The sequence below is a fragment of the Elaeis guineensis genome, chromosome 5 (assembly GCF_000442705.2).
Source record: "Elaeis guineensis isolate ETL-2024a chromosome 5, EG11, whole genome shotgun sequence".
In the NCBI taxonomy this organism is placed as follows: Eukaryota; Viridiplantae; Streptophyta; class Magnoliopsida; order Arecales; family Arecaceae; genus Elaeis; species Elaeis guineensis.
In genome coordinates, this window is record NC_025997.2 from 29,226,227 (window position 1) to 29,242,275 (window position 16,049).

The window sequence follows — 16,049 nt, forward strand, 5'->3', positions numbered from 1 at the left end:
AGTAAGCCACCAGCATATTCAAATTCAAATTAATATTCAGGAAAGTAGGCCATGCACTCATAGGTATATTGGAAATCAATAGATCACATAATAAGTTCACTTGGGATCCATCCCTTGTTGCCCAAATGAATTTATATTGTAAGTGGGCTACATAAGATGATAATTGGCACCAAATAGGAGAAGAATTTTGTAGCTTGCAATAAGTAGTCCATCGGCCTTTAAATCCGTATTTAGTATCCACCAGTAATGAATCCGGCTTTAGAACCTATTGGATTGCTAACTTACCATGCAATACTTGCTGCCTTGTTTTCAATGAATATAAACCCAATCCACCAAGTTTCTTTGGTGAACAAACCACCTCACAGGATACATGGTGAAACCCTCTTCATTCATAAGTATGCCCCCATAAAAATATTGTTGCTCTCTTTCTAGAGGTGGTGTTACTATATAAGTTGCAAGAAGTTCTGCTTAGGGAAAAAAAATAAAAAAAGAGTTTAGATTCTTTGGGGGCTGAAATATGGTGTAGTCCTGTATACCCAACCAATCAATGCTTAGTAATTCTATTAAAATTTCAAAAATTTTTGGATTAATTTTAATCTAATTTCTCTCTTAAAGTTAAAATATGCTAAAATATAGTGTAGCCTTTTGCGTATCCACCTCAGCAGTTTTATAGGTGTGATGTTCGATCTCATCTATAACTACCTACATATTTCAAATACTTAGAAATATCTAATCTGCCTTGTGGAAAACATTGTCCATTTGGAAAAATCCATGAAATATTCATGGACTCTTTTTTGGCTCTATGACTAATGATTGACACATTCTCTATGTTATATATGATTGTGTGTAGATAGGAGATAGCTATGATTCTTAATTATTCTTTATGTTAAATATACAATTGACTTTTAGCGCATATACTACTTTCAACAATTTCTTCCACAATTAGAAGGTTTCTCTTCGAGCCATGCCCTCAGGCTAGGGCTACCATCCCTCCTTTCCAATCAGCAACTAACGATGAGTGGCTTTGACACAAATAGCTATCAGAGGTCATCATCTTAGCATCTCCTCCTTGAATGATGATTGGTAAGGAAGTGATGAGCAACTTAGTGAGACAAGAGGCTTGTCCTACCCTTCCTTGCTTGGGAACCGACAATAAGCACTTTGCCAACCATCATCGCCTCCATCACCTTAATGGACATCCTCACCTCCATCATCTTAATGGTATCCATCATTTTAGTGCTAGCCATAATTTATTGCATCGCTAGGCAATTGGCCACCACCATTCGAGATTAACGACTATGATTAACCTTCATCACCATTCTCTACCTATGATAGCCCTCTCAATAATAATAGCCAAACGATCCAAGTCTGTGACCCTATCAGAGCTACATCCACCTCCACCTCTTTTTGAGCCAAATAGGCATAACTTTCCTTACCTCCTCTTATCTCGTCAATGTGCATAGCAGAATTATTAATTAAAGAGGATATTAGGCAATAGTATTAGGTTGTATCCATTCTTATTACTTGCATATAGCGTGAATGAATTTAGTAATGTCGATATTCAATAGTATTAGAGATTACCTTAAATGGTTGATTGGTCACTGTGCTTTACATCAAACTCGTTCAGTAATACAAGCAAGCTTTTTTTTTTTCTGACCTAAGGTTGTATCCTCATGTATTTGATCACCAATTCCTCAATTTTTGAAGGCGAACTATACATGAGTATTAGGATCCTTTTGATTTGAAGTGGCTGCCTTATAATGCTAATTTTCATGCTTCAACAAGCTATTACCGTTAGCTTCTACTTGTTGATGCCCTACTAGCTTAGCATAGGTAAACATTACCTACCCATGTTTCTTGTCTGAATTAACCAGCAATTCCAAGACCAAGTTACTGATGGATAGACCATATTGTCTTGGAGTTGTGAGACAATCTTAAGTTGTGATTTTGATGTTAATATTTATTTTTCTAGAGACTGTTATGAAAAACATAGGTCTGGGGACATATAAATCTTGATATCTTTGGACCATGAGGTAAAAGGTACCCTTGTATTTTTAGCCAAAATTTACAAATAGTCTCATGCAATGCATTTGTTATTATTAATTTTCAAATTTGCTTAAAAAAAAAAACAAGCAAAAGATGGGACATTCTAAATGCATCTGGATCAACAAGGGCTCTGCCAAGAATGAGATAAAAGAAATATTATATATTAACATTTCCTTTGTAACATAAAAGTGCATCAACCTCCATGCATTGTATTCTTTTAAAAAAATTTTGTACCGACTTCATCTTCTGTTTCCTCAGGTTTTTATGGGATTCTCAAGCATAACAAGAATCCATAATAGAAGCATTTAAATGGAGATCTGTAAGATGTGCATACCCAATTATGGGCTTAAAGAAAATAAAAAATAGAGAAATGAGTAGTTTCTAAATTACCCACACAAGAAAGTGGTGGGTGGTTACCAAACTACCCACAAGCCTATAACTCCCATACAAAAAGGAGGAGTTTGATTTCAAGTAGATTTCTCTGAGACTCTTGAAAAACTATTTATAAGAAACAAGCGATATTATTTCTCTCCGCAACAAAAAGAGGAGCAACAACAAGTGATTAAGAGGCAATTCAGGCTATGATAATTATTTTCTTTCCATTTTGTGATCAAAAATGTGATCAAAATATCAAGAAAAGTGATATTTAATCCATCAAGATGATTTTTTCTGGGCCTAGTGATTTGGGCCTACAAGAGGTAAATCAATTTCCAATGCAATTCTCTAGTTTCTACATTGGTATAAGAGTGATTTATGAATTAAATTTGTTTTTGGATATACTTGAATGTGTATTTTAATGTTTAAACATGAACTTATATATATTATGCACTTCAATTATGTCTCAAATAGTAATTAATGATATGCTGCATATCTAGACCTAATTTTTGACTATGTTGTTGCCCATGATCAACATATTATATATATAATTTGGATATTAGGATCAAAAGTTGTAGGTCTTCAAAGTTATTAAAAAAAAAGGATAAATAAAGGAAGAAGAAGAGGGATAGATCTTGCTATGGCCATCCCCTCTTCTCTTCTTCTTCTCGCCGGTATGGTGAGATCAAGTTTCGGCGACCACCAAGACGAGCCAACGATGACCCCCATGAAGTCTCATCCAGATCCAAACAAAATTAAAAAAGAAAAATACAAAGAAAAAAAAAAGAGAGGGGTGGTGATTCCTGCCGCCATGCCATCCTCCTCTCTTACGGTGACCGCATGTGGCCATCCGGGCATGTAGTGGTGATCCCAACGGACGGTGATGCAAGGCCCCGGCCCTTCTTCCTCCCATCTTCTTTTGAAAGATCAAACAAAAAAAAATTAAAAACTATGAGATCCCATCTCTACTGACAGTGGGCGATGGAGAGAGGACAACAATCGAAGGCCATGGGCGGAGAGAGGCCGACGATCCATCTATTGAGATTTCCCACCGACTGCTAGACCAGAATTATATGAGGAGGGGCATGATTTTGGCCCCCTTTTCCATCACACATTCGGGAGGAAGAAGAACCCACTTACAGGTTTGGCTTTGGATTTCGACTCAAAATCTGAACTGATTGGTTAATTTAAACTATATAAAAAAATTTTATTTTAGTCCCTACAAAAGTACATTATTTGATATCAATTTTTAAAAGAATTATATTTTAGCCCCCATAATGAAATTTATTATATAAAGATCCCTATACTATTGTTAGTCCCTAATGAAGTTTATTTTCTGAAAGTAGTTTTCAAAAAAAAAAATTTACTCCCTGAGCGTGAGACTAATAGTATTCATTGAATTTATTGATAGATAAAATATCAATTATTAGGATTAGGAAGGCTATTGGAGGACCTATTGCAAAGAATAAGTTCAATGATTTGAAATCCAATAAAATGAAAGGCAATGATCTAGAAGCATACTCGATGATGATTGACCATATAATAAAGAGATTTTGAAGAGAGTATGTAATGGGCAAATTTCATAAAATGGAACTCTTACATGATATAGTGCCAGATTTTTGAAAAAGAGTAACAAGAGAGCTACTACAAGAAATAAGATAATTAGCTACACAAAAAAAAGTGTAGCTAAATAACAAGAAAGCATAGCTAAATATGACTACCAACATAAAAAATATTGGCAAATATGCATCGGCAAAAAAAGAGTCGTTGATTTCTTTTATCGATGAAAAAATTTTTTCATCGACAAATCTTGATTTTTACTAATGCTTTTTTAGCATCATTAATTATTTACCTACGCTTAAAATAAGCATCGACAAAAAGATGTTTTAGTGATGCAAAATTAGTATCAAAAATAGTTAACTTATCTATGCTTAAAAAGCATCGGTAAAATAAGTTAGCGATGCAAATGTTTACCTATGCTAAAATATGTGACGCTACATATTATTTGTCGGCGCTAATTAGCATCGCTAAAGGATTTCACCTATGCTTAGGTTACATCACTAATTGATTTTAGTGATGAAAAACAAGCGTAGGTAAAAACCTTTAGCATCATTAATGGTGGCACGTCCGACACCTCGGCACGTCCTTTGACGATGCTACATATTATTAATCGATGCTAATTAGCATCGCTAAAGGATTTTATCTATGCTTATTTTACATCGCTAATTATCCTTTCAATAAATTAATAATTACTTTCATGCTAATTTTTTATAATTTTTCTATAAATTTGTAGACAAACAAATATATATAATATATACACAATATGTACACTACCTTCTTCATTCACACATATGTCAGAATCAAATTCATTTCACTTTAACAACAACATAATATATATATATATCAAAATATTGTGTTCATTTTTACAATCATAAAATATTGTGTTCATTTTTACAACCACACATATACCAAAATAAATATATATACAATCATATAAAATATCATATAAAAATATATATATCCATACAAAATAAAACTGCACATGCTAAGCCGTATTACAGACCTACAATAGATTAAAAAAATTAAGTTAGCAAACTAATTATTTACTAAATAATAAAAATATATAGATTAAAAATAATATAGAATAATATCAATTATAGGAGGACATCCATCATTATCATCGACGAAGTCATCATCATAGACATTAGCAGGAATATCAGGAGCCGATGGGAGAGGCATGTTGAGAGGCATGCGGCGAACCAACTCATTGAGCTTTACCTCAAATGCTGTAAGCTGGGATCTAAGCTCAATATTGTCATGCTATAGAGCCGCTATGTCCTCTTGAGATCTACGGTGGTTCTCCTCCGCTCGATACATCTCCTCCTCATGTCTCCTCTCTACCTCATGGAGATGAGCATCACAAGAAACATGTGATCCTCTAGAGGAGCTGGGGGTCGCAATCGTATATCTCAACTCTATAATATGACTGAGTCTCCTACCAAGTACCTCATCATAGATATCATCATCTGTGGGTGGGGTGGAGCCCTCTACGGTGGGCTAGGATCGTATCTCCATCATCTAATCTTAATTAAAGAAAAAAATAAATATAATTAAAAGTCAGAACTTCATAATGAAATTGAAATATAGAATTTAATTAATTAATACTTACATGTCTCTTACAAGTCCTAAGAAGCCACTCCCTCGTCGTCCAACGATGGATCTTTTGGTAGATGTCAATCTGCTAGGACAGCTGTTCTATCTTGATGTCCCTCTAAAATTTATGAATGTAAGTATACAGATACACACATATTCTAAAAAATTATTAAAAATATATGTATATGTACTTACCAGCTCATACTGATGCTGTGCAAATGACTTTGATCTGCCACAATGCATCATCATGAGCCTCGATCGGTTTTGTGCATTCTTATCGTAAAAAGCCTAATAAGCAAATGCATTCAAGATATTAGTGAAGATATTATTTTTATTATATCATATTAATTCAATAATTTATATTTTTATTATATATAATAGTTATACCTGATATACAGGGTCCTCGTACTTATTGCAGAGGAGATCCCAGTCAAGCATGAAATATTTCTGTGGGATGTCTTACGTGCCCCCTAGTCCACGTGTACTGAAAATCTCCTTTCAATGGCTATGAAGCTCATATTTGAATCTCTTAAGCAATCTCCCCATATATCTAGGGATAGCCTCCTGCATGTGCGGGATATCAATCTCCTCGATATCAAAGTCGTGCTGTAGAAATAATATACAACATATAAGATTTTAAAAAATAAAAGTTAAGTACATATCAAATTAAATATAAAATAAATAGAAAAATCTGTATTTAAAAAATATAACATAGTTTATATTTAGTTACTGATAAATGGTCGAGGAGGATCTACTTCTGCGACCTCAAAATCCTCTGCCAATCGACCATCGTCAGGGGGACATACGCTCGGATAATGATACCAACCTCGCATACATATGGATCCTTGACGTGACGCTAAACTGTAATGACATATCCCAGTGGGATGACAATCCTCATCCTCTCCCTGGGATGTGCCCTCCTCCACTCCTTAAGCTTCTCATTTTTGATGACTCCTTGAGTCCGTCTAATGACAGTATCAGCTATAGTAAAATAAAAGCTTAAAATCAGTTATTTATATATGATAAAAATTTAAAATAAATTAAATATAAAAAAAAAATATAATATATAAAATCAACCTGTCATGGTAGGAGATAATGTGTCTGTCTCGATAGACAGCTGCGGAGATGAGGTACTGACATCTCCATGTGGGTCTCTCTTCTCAGATGGTCCTCCTGATCGCATAGCATAAAATCAATTATTATACATGATTAAAAATTAAAGTAAATTAAATACAAAAGACTATAATACGTAAAATTAATCTATCATGGCAGGAGATGATATGCCTGCCTCTAGATGACCTGACTGCTGCTGAGATGGAGATGTGTCGACATCTCCATGTGGTCCTCTCCTGTGAGATGGTCCTCCTGGTGGTATAGCTTAAAATTAGCTATTTATATATGATAAAAAATTAAAATAAATTAAATATAAAAATTAATAATATATAAAATCAACCTATTATCACAAGAGATGATGTGGCTGCCTCATCTCTATGTGGGCCCACCCCACATGGTCGTCCTCTTGATGCTATGTCTGTATCAAACAATATATTAGAGATAATATAATATGGATAAAAATAACAATGATACTGATAAATAAAATATAAGATATATGAGTTTTTTTTGAAAAATTACATATTATTATTCAATATCTGTATCTTCATCAGGGAGATTATCAACATCTTCATTATCATAATCCATCAATATATAATCTTCCTCGCCATCATTTATGAAGTTGTCATCATTATCATCCTCATCCTTCGACATGTTCAGATTTAATTCACTAACATCAACATTATCAGGTTGCACATCATCCCTAATCAGAAGTGATGTGCTTTTAATATCGAAACTATATTGTCTCAAGTCAACTATATTTTGTTCTTCCTGAAAGAAATCTTCATCTGCTTTTATCTTAGAACGAATATTTATGTCATAAACACCTCTTAATGCAATTCTTTGTACAATATGCCATTCGTCTTTATATCTCATATCCTTTAGATATATTACCTGCTTTGCCTAACTAGCGACTATGAAAAGATCGGATTGGTACCATGTTCTCGCAAAATTGATGCTTGTGAAGTATGTATTTTTATGAATACCAATCCTATTATTGCTGATATCCCACCATTAGTATTTAAATAGGTAAGTAAATCATTTTGACCTATATCTTAACTGTATAATGTCCGTTAGGATACCATAATATTCAATCTCATTATCTCTGTCGGTTTCCAACGTCAAAATTTTACTATTTTGAGTCCACCTCTGCATATCAAGATCTCTTGTATGAAATCTTATGCCACCAATAATACATGAGCTACAATATGAAATTCTAGGATCGAGGTGCCATGCCAAATCATATAGTTCCTTGATTGTACCATCTTCTTTATTATGATATATTAACATTATCTGCAACAACATGTATATAAGTTACAATAAATTATCTATATTCATAAAGCTATAGTGCTCACACATTGTCTGAACTAAGTTGCGAACTCTCTTCGATGTCGTCTCTCGATATCTCTATTATTTTGTTGCAATAATATATCTCCATGCTCTCTACAATAAATACATGCTTATTATTTATTTTAGCTCATGAAAAGTATATAATGTTGATTGTGTAAAAGTACTTACTCCATAAAATGATAGATTTCTTCATAATTATTTAGTGCATAGAAATACGCTAGGTCTCACTCTTCTATGTTCATATGTTTGTATTTTTTTCCACCAATGGGACGAACATTAACCTTGAAAATAGATAATGTAGATTCAATGTCGGCTCACTCCCTATTTGCATTGCGGTCTTCATAATTGAATCATATTTCTACATCATCAAGGTACATCGAATAGAATGTAAGACACTCTATGGAAATATATGCTTTCATAATTGATCTTTTTGGACATACCTTATTTCGCACATATTGTTTCAACTTATACAAGAATCTGCATATACAAAATGATAAAAATAAATATAAAACACACGTAATTAGAATTGTAATGGTTGTCAATTAAATAAAAAATTAATTTTTTTGTAATATTGTTACTATTCAATAGGATACATCCATCGATACTGGACTGGTCCAGCAAGCAAAGCCTCTCTTGGAAGGTGAACTGTCAAGTGTACCATAATGTCGAAAAATGATGGTAGAAAAATTTTTTTAAGCTTACATAGAATTAGAGCAATGTCTAATTGAAGCTTCTTAAGTATATCAATTTGAAGTTTCTGACAACATAATTTTTGAAAGAAAATATCTATTTCAATAACTGCATTATGTACCTCTAAAGTGGAGAAGTCATGCATCACAACGGGTATAAGATACTGCATCATAATATGAGAGTCATGACTCTTCATACCTGAAATACTACTGTCTTTCAAGTTCACACGAGTTGAAATGTTGGAGGCAAAATCATCAGAAAATTTTATGATTTTTAACCACTCACAAAAATTTCTTTCCTCATCTCCATGCAATGTATAACTTATAGTTGACATTAAGTATTTCACACCATCACAGGGCACCAAATGCAACTCATGCCATAATCCCATTTTTTTCAGGTCTAGCTAAGAATTTGGATTATCCTTTGTTTTTCTCTTAATGTTAAGAAGTGTTCCAATAATATTATCATAAATATTCTTCTCAATGTGCATGACATCCAAATTATAATGATATAGGAGATGTTGCCAATAAGATAATTCAAAAAATATGCTCCATTTTGTCCAGTTCAACTCTTATTCATGATGCTTGCACTTGCGACTCTCAGAAATTATGTCAAATTTGACACTGCCAATGGCCTCTAGTTATGCCAATATGTCATCTCTACTCATCACACAAAGTGGCCCATGCATCTCTGATTTTCCATTGAAGCATCCATTATGATGGGTTCTCTAAGAAGATTAGACGGTAAAAACCAGTGATGACATATATAGGCAATTTTCCTTCCATTTTTCAATCTAACAGAGCAGCTATCATCATTGCAAATTGGATATGTCAAATATCCTTTTGTGCTCCATTCAGATAAGTTGTCATATGCTGAAAAATTATTAATTATCCACATTATCATCACATGCAATCAATTTTTTTTTACTAACTGAATCATATGTTACAACACCAATCTCTTAAAGTTCTCTCAATTCATCGATTAAGGGTCACATATAAATATCTGTCTCATTACCAGGAGCTATAGGTCCAGAAGTAGGCAATGATAAAAATATAAATGATTCTTTCATATATTTTCATGATGCAACATTGTAGGCATTAGCATAATCAGCCATATACTATAAGCATTGCTCATGGTTCCGAATGGATCGAAACCATCATATGCTAGGCCAAGACAAATGTTGCATCGATCATTAGCAAAATAAAGATATTGTTTGTCAAATTCTCTCCAAACTATAAAATCAGCTAGATGACTAATGATGTTATCCTCAGAAATTCTCATCTCATGATGCCATCTTATCGCCTCGACGGTCCTCGATGACTGATAAAATCTCTGAAGTCTTGGTGTTAATGGAAAGTATCTCAAAACCTTGTGAAACCGCTTCTTACATCTTTTGAAATCTTTAGCATATCTTGACTTACCACATTCTGGGCAACAATCCAAATGTTGATGCTCTTTATAAAATATTGCACAATCATTCTTGCATGCATGTATTGGTGTATAACCCAGTCCAAGTTCATGTATATACTTTTTTGCCTCTGAATATGATTTTGAAAGTTTTTTACCATCCAGTAATGCCTCCTTGATTAAGTTCAATGTACAATGGCTCCTTGGCATCTCTCATGAGTTTTTCAAAATGTCTACTATTTGTATTATCCACACTGTCAAAAGAGTTGTCAGGAGGGTTTTCAAAATGTACCCCTTCATATAAATCATCTAACATCTCATTGATGCCAATTGATTCAGACTGTTGACCTGTATATTGGTCTTTTGTGTTTGTAGGTCTACATTCTTCATGCAAATTCTAAATAGTATACTTTGGGTCCATACCCTAATTTAACAAGTGCTCCAATGTTGTATCTGCAGGCTAGAAGTAATTTTTGTGACATCTCTGACAAGGACATCTGATTTTATTGGGATCATCAACTCTTTTTCGTACAAATCTTATAAAATCCTTAACACCTTATCAGTATTTAGGTAAGATGATGGAGCGAGCATTCATCCAATTCTTGTTGATATGTTTCATCTATTCATAAGAAATATACATCATTAAAATATGTGTTATAAAAAGATTTTAAAAATGTATGATCCTATCCATTTCTAATAACAATAATAAGATTAATGAATACTAATTCAACCAACTCTTTCCTAATAGGTGTGGTCCTATCCCTTTCAAAAATGCATCACTTTTATTATTGCCACAGCTTTATTTTTTGTTCCATATCCATAGAAAATCTGCCAGCATCTCCCTATAGTTCTCCAAATAGACGATATAGATCGATCATATTTTAACCACATCTAATATAAATCCGAAGAACAAATAAGATAACTGTGATGAAATTTTTCATAATAGAATAAAAAACATCATGACAACAATAAAAAATTGATGCATTTTTGAACTGCCCAAATCGGAACATTTAAGAGCCATTCATAGAGTCCATTTTGGGGACTCTAGGACCGACTCTTGAATGAAAGTCTAAAGTTACATCAATGCACGCACTAAATCATGACTGGATCAGGACTCGAATCCCGACCTGGATCCGAATCTATTGTTCTATACAATACAAATTTTGTAAAAATAAACACCTAATTAATCAATTAAATTAATAAATAATTATAAAATATAAATTCATCAATAACAATAGTTCATATACATTAAAAATTCACTGGAGGATTCGGCTAATCCTAGTTAAAACATTAAATCATAATTACAATAAAATATAAGAACTAAATAAGCAAAAATATTAAATTATAACAAACAAAAGCAATATGTATGAAACAACAGGGACTAAATATAACTTAATGAAGCAAATGAGGCTCAGATTTTGGGTTAAAACCCAAAATCCAAAGAAGCAGACATTGTGGAAAGAAAGCTATGGCATGAATATGAGGGTTTGCGACAATCACAGATATACCAGTATATTTGCTTCTTCTATATAACTCACCCTCCCCTCTCCCTCTCACTTATCTCAATCATAATGAAACTGTACAACCAATAATCCGAGCCATGAAAGCATTCAGTGAGGCAGTGATATGGAATATTTTTAGGATAGTTTTATTGCTACTTTTCGATGGTATTAGTCGAGAAATGGCACATCCAATTGGTTGCGGACTGACATCAGTGCCAACTGGTCCTCCACCCCCAACCTCAACAACCGTCTCCCCACCCTCGGGCCCTGACGGTCCGCCCCTGGCCTCTGCATGACTAGCCCTCTGGATGCCGATGCTCCTCCCCCTGTTAGTGCCCCCCTCACATTTTTTAAATTATTTTTTTAAAAATTATATTTTATCATTATTTTAAAAATATAATTATTTTTATTACAAAAATTAATTTATTTTTAAATATTTTTAAATATTTTATTTTAACAACTTTATCATTATTATTTTTTAATAGTTATTATTATTTTTATTTATTATTATTAATATTATTTTATTAATAAATTATTAATTTTAAAAAATAATTTAAAAAATAATTTTTTTATTTTTTCCCCTCTCCTCCTTCCCCTACATGCCACAACCCCCCCAAACCCAGTTGCTCCATCCCCGACCGTCCGCCCCTGGCCCCGACGGTCGTCCCCTCCTCCTTGGGCCTCGGCAGCTGTCTGCGAGAACACAAAACCCCTCTGGGTCCCGATGGCAGTCCATGGGAGCACAAAACCCCCCACCCCCTATCCTCCACCCCTTGGCCACCTGCACAGCCCCTCGACCACCCACACCGTGTGCCTCCCCCCCTCGCTGCCCCCCCTCTCTCAGCCCGTGGCTTCACCCCCCCTCCCTCTAGCTAGTTGAAATGAAATTAAAAAGAAGGAAAAAGGTCTTATCTTTGATTGGCATGGATCGAGGGTGAAGTCAAGCAAAGCTGGGGAGTGGGAGCAGTGGTAGCAGCAATGGCGGTCGAGGCAGCGACGGCAGCAGCAGCAGTGGCGATGATAGTAAGGATTGATGGCAAGAGAGGGAGTGAGAGAGCTGAGGGAGAGGGAGGGAGAGAGGGAGCACGATCGGAGATGAAAATGGAGGAGAAAAAAATTAAAAGGAGGGCGTGCATGGGTTCGACAGGAGATGAAAATGGAGGAGGGAAGTGGGGAACAGCCCATTTGGCTTTGCTTTTTTTTTATTATTTTTATAAATATTTGTCGACATAGAATTTGCATAGGTAAAGAGCATAATTACCTATGCAAATATTTTGCCTCAAAAAATGACCTATTTACCTACGCTAGTTTAGCATCGACAAATATTTTATGAAAATTAAAAAATTAATAAAAAATTTAATCATTTGTCGATGCTAAGTTAGCATAGGCAATTAACCTAATTACTTATGCAAAAAGAAAGCATAAGTAATTAGGTTTATTGCCTATGCAAATTTAACATCGATAAATATTTTTTTAATTAATTTTTTATTTTTATAAATAATTTATTATTATCTAAATAACTTATTAGTATAATTTTAGAATTTAAAATTCATCTTCAGTATTTATTATCTAAATAATTATCGTTAAAGTATCATTATAAATGACCACCTCGATTTGGTTGCCTTAGCTATGTCGATCCATAATATTAGATTTCGACGTCCACGAATGACCGCATGATAATCTGATAGATAGAGATCATCGATGGATCTAAAAATTTACAATGATAATTTTGATGATATTTGTAGTATACTACCAAAATTTTACTTCAATTGGACATCATTATCATGGTCAATTTAGTATGAAATAATTTCGATCATTTAATAAAAATGAGTGCTCAAAAAGCTAAATAGCATCTAATTAAGATGATTTTTTAGATAAATAATCTTTGCTACTACCTTCATCATTTCTACGATGGTGATCGTAAAATCCAAACCATACATGTATGAACCATCCATGTTAAACATATCTTACAAAAGCACAAGTATAATTATCTAAGAACTTTAAAAATGAGTATCAAGAGACATATAATTTTAGATCGTTCATATACATGCGGTTTAAATTTTATGATCACCACCATACAAATGATCAAAGTAATAGCAAAGATCATTTATCTAAAAGATCATCTTATAATCGGATACTGTTTGACCTTTTGATCACTTATTTTTTATTTAACAGTCAAAATCATCCCATGCTAAATTGATCATGATAATAATATCTGATTGAAATAAAATTTTGATAGTATACTATAAATATTATTGAGATCATCATTATAAATTTTTGAATCCATCGATGATCTCCATCTATCAGATCATCAAACAGTCGTTCATGACTATCGAGGTAAAATTTTATTGATCGACATAGCTAGGGCTATCGAATCGAGGCAATCTTTTGTGATGATAGTCTAATGATAATTATTTAGATAATAAATGATGAAGATGGGCTTTAAATTTTAAAATTATATCCATAAATTATTTAGATAATGGTAAATAGTTTGTTAAAATAAAAAATTAAGAAAAAAATATTTATCGATGCTAAGAAAGTGTAGGCAATTATGTTAATTACCTATGCTTCTATTTTACATCGGTAATTATCCTTATTGTCTATGGTTATTTAGCATCGATAAATATTTTGCCAAAATTAAAAAAAATATTTATCGATGCTAACAAAGCATAGGCAATTATGTTAATTGCCTATACTTATATTTTGCATAGGCAATTACACTTATTGCCTATGCTTACTTAGTATTGGAAAATAATTTATCAAAATAAAAAATAATAAAAAAATTTATCGATGCTAAAAAAGCATAAGAAATTAGATTAATTACCTACGCTTCTAGTTTACATAGGCAATTACCATTATTGCCTACACTTATTTAGCATTGATAAATATTTTATCAAAATAAAAAAATTAATAAAAAATAAAAATATTTATTGATGCTAAAAAAATGTAGGCGATGACCTTAATTGCCTACGCTTCATGTTGCGCAGGTACTTATCCTTATTGCCTATGCTTACTTAGCATCAAAAAATAATTTGCCAAAATAAAAAATTAATAAAAAAATATTTACTGATGTTAACAAAGCGTAGGTAATTATGTTAATTGCTTACGCTTATATTTTGTGTAGGCAATTACAAGTATTGTCTATGCTTACTTAGCATCAAAAAATAATTTATCAAAATAAAAAATAATAAAAAAAAATACTTATCGACACTAAAAAGCATAGGAAATTAGACTAATTGCCTATTTTTATATTTTATGTAGGCAATTATCCTTATTTTTTATATTTTTTTAGCATCGACAAATAGCTTGCCAAAATTAAATAATTAATAAAAAAATATTTATCAATGCTAAAAAAATGTTAGTAATTACATTAATTACCAATGGTTCTATTTTTTACAAAAAATAAGAATAATTGTTTACAAAAATTTAGCATCGACAAAGAGTTTATCATAATTAAAAAAATAATAAAAAAAATATTTATCGATGCTAAATAAATGTAGGTAATTAATTTAATTACCTATGATTTATTTTTTCATAGGCAATAAGCATAATTACCTATGCTTATTTAGCATTCATAAATAAAAAATTAAGACCACCTATTATCGATGCTTTGGTTTAAATACCAACATAATATTTGCATCGATAATTATTTTTTGCAATGTTTATTTTTAAGCATAGCTAATTAAGCCTCTTTTACCGATATTTAGAATTTTGCGTAGCTAATTGCGCTCTTTACCTATGCAAAATTTTGTGTAAGTAAATATTACGTCGGCAAATATCCTATTTCTTGTAGTGAGCATTAAGAATATGAAAAGATGCATACTTATGAGAAGCTAGTTGCCAAATTTATGAGACTTATAGGATCTTAACAACTAGGTCAACTATTAGGCAAAATAGTATTGATCCTCGTAGTCGATATATGCAATAGCTAGAAATATTTATACCTATATTTTCTAGCTATTTTAAATTGTTGAATCATGTTTGTAAATATGGTTGTATATATGCATGTTTCCTTTTATGTTGTGTTGACTCATGCATAGTTAAATTCTTTTATTAATGCAAGTTTAACTATTTAATTATATTTGATTAAGTGGGAGCAACTATTAATTGAATAACATATATGTTGATTTAAAAGTATTATTGATAGTAGATGATAAATAATGGTGTTCTAACATAAGATATGGAGGATGATCGAAAACATCATGAACTTTCGATTCCACTAATGTTAAGATTATCATTATTTATGCATGCTACCAAGTTAAATAAATATGTGTTGGGGGTGGAAATGTACCAGTATTCATTTTGTACTAAATATCTATGTAGTTTGAGATGATATTAAAGAATATTATTGCTGACCTTAATAAAGGTAGAAAATTGGATGACAAGAACTATAATATCTAACAGACTGAGATCTAC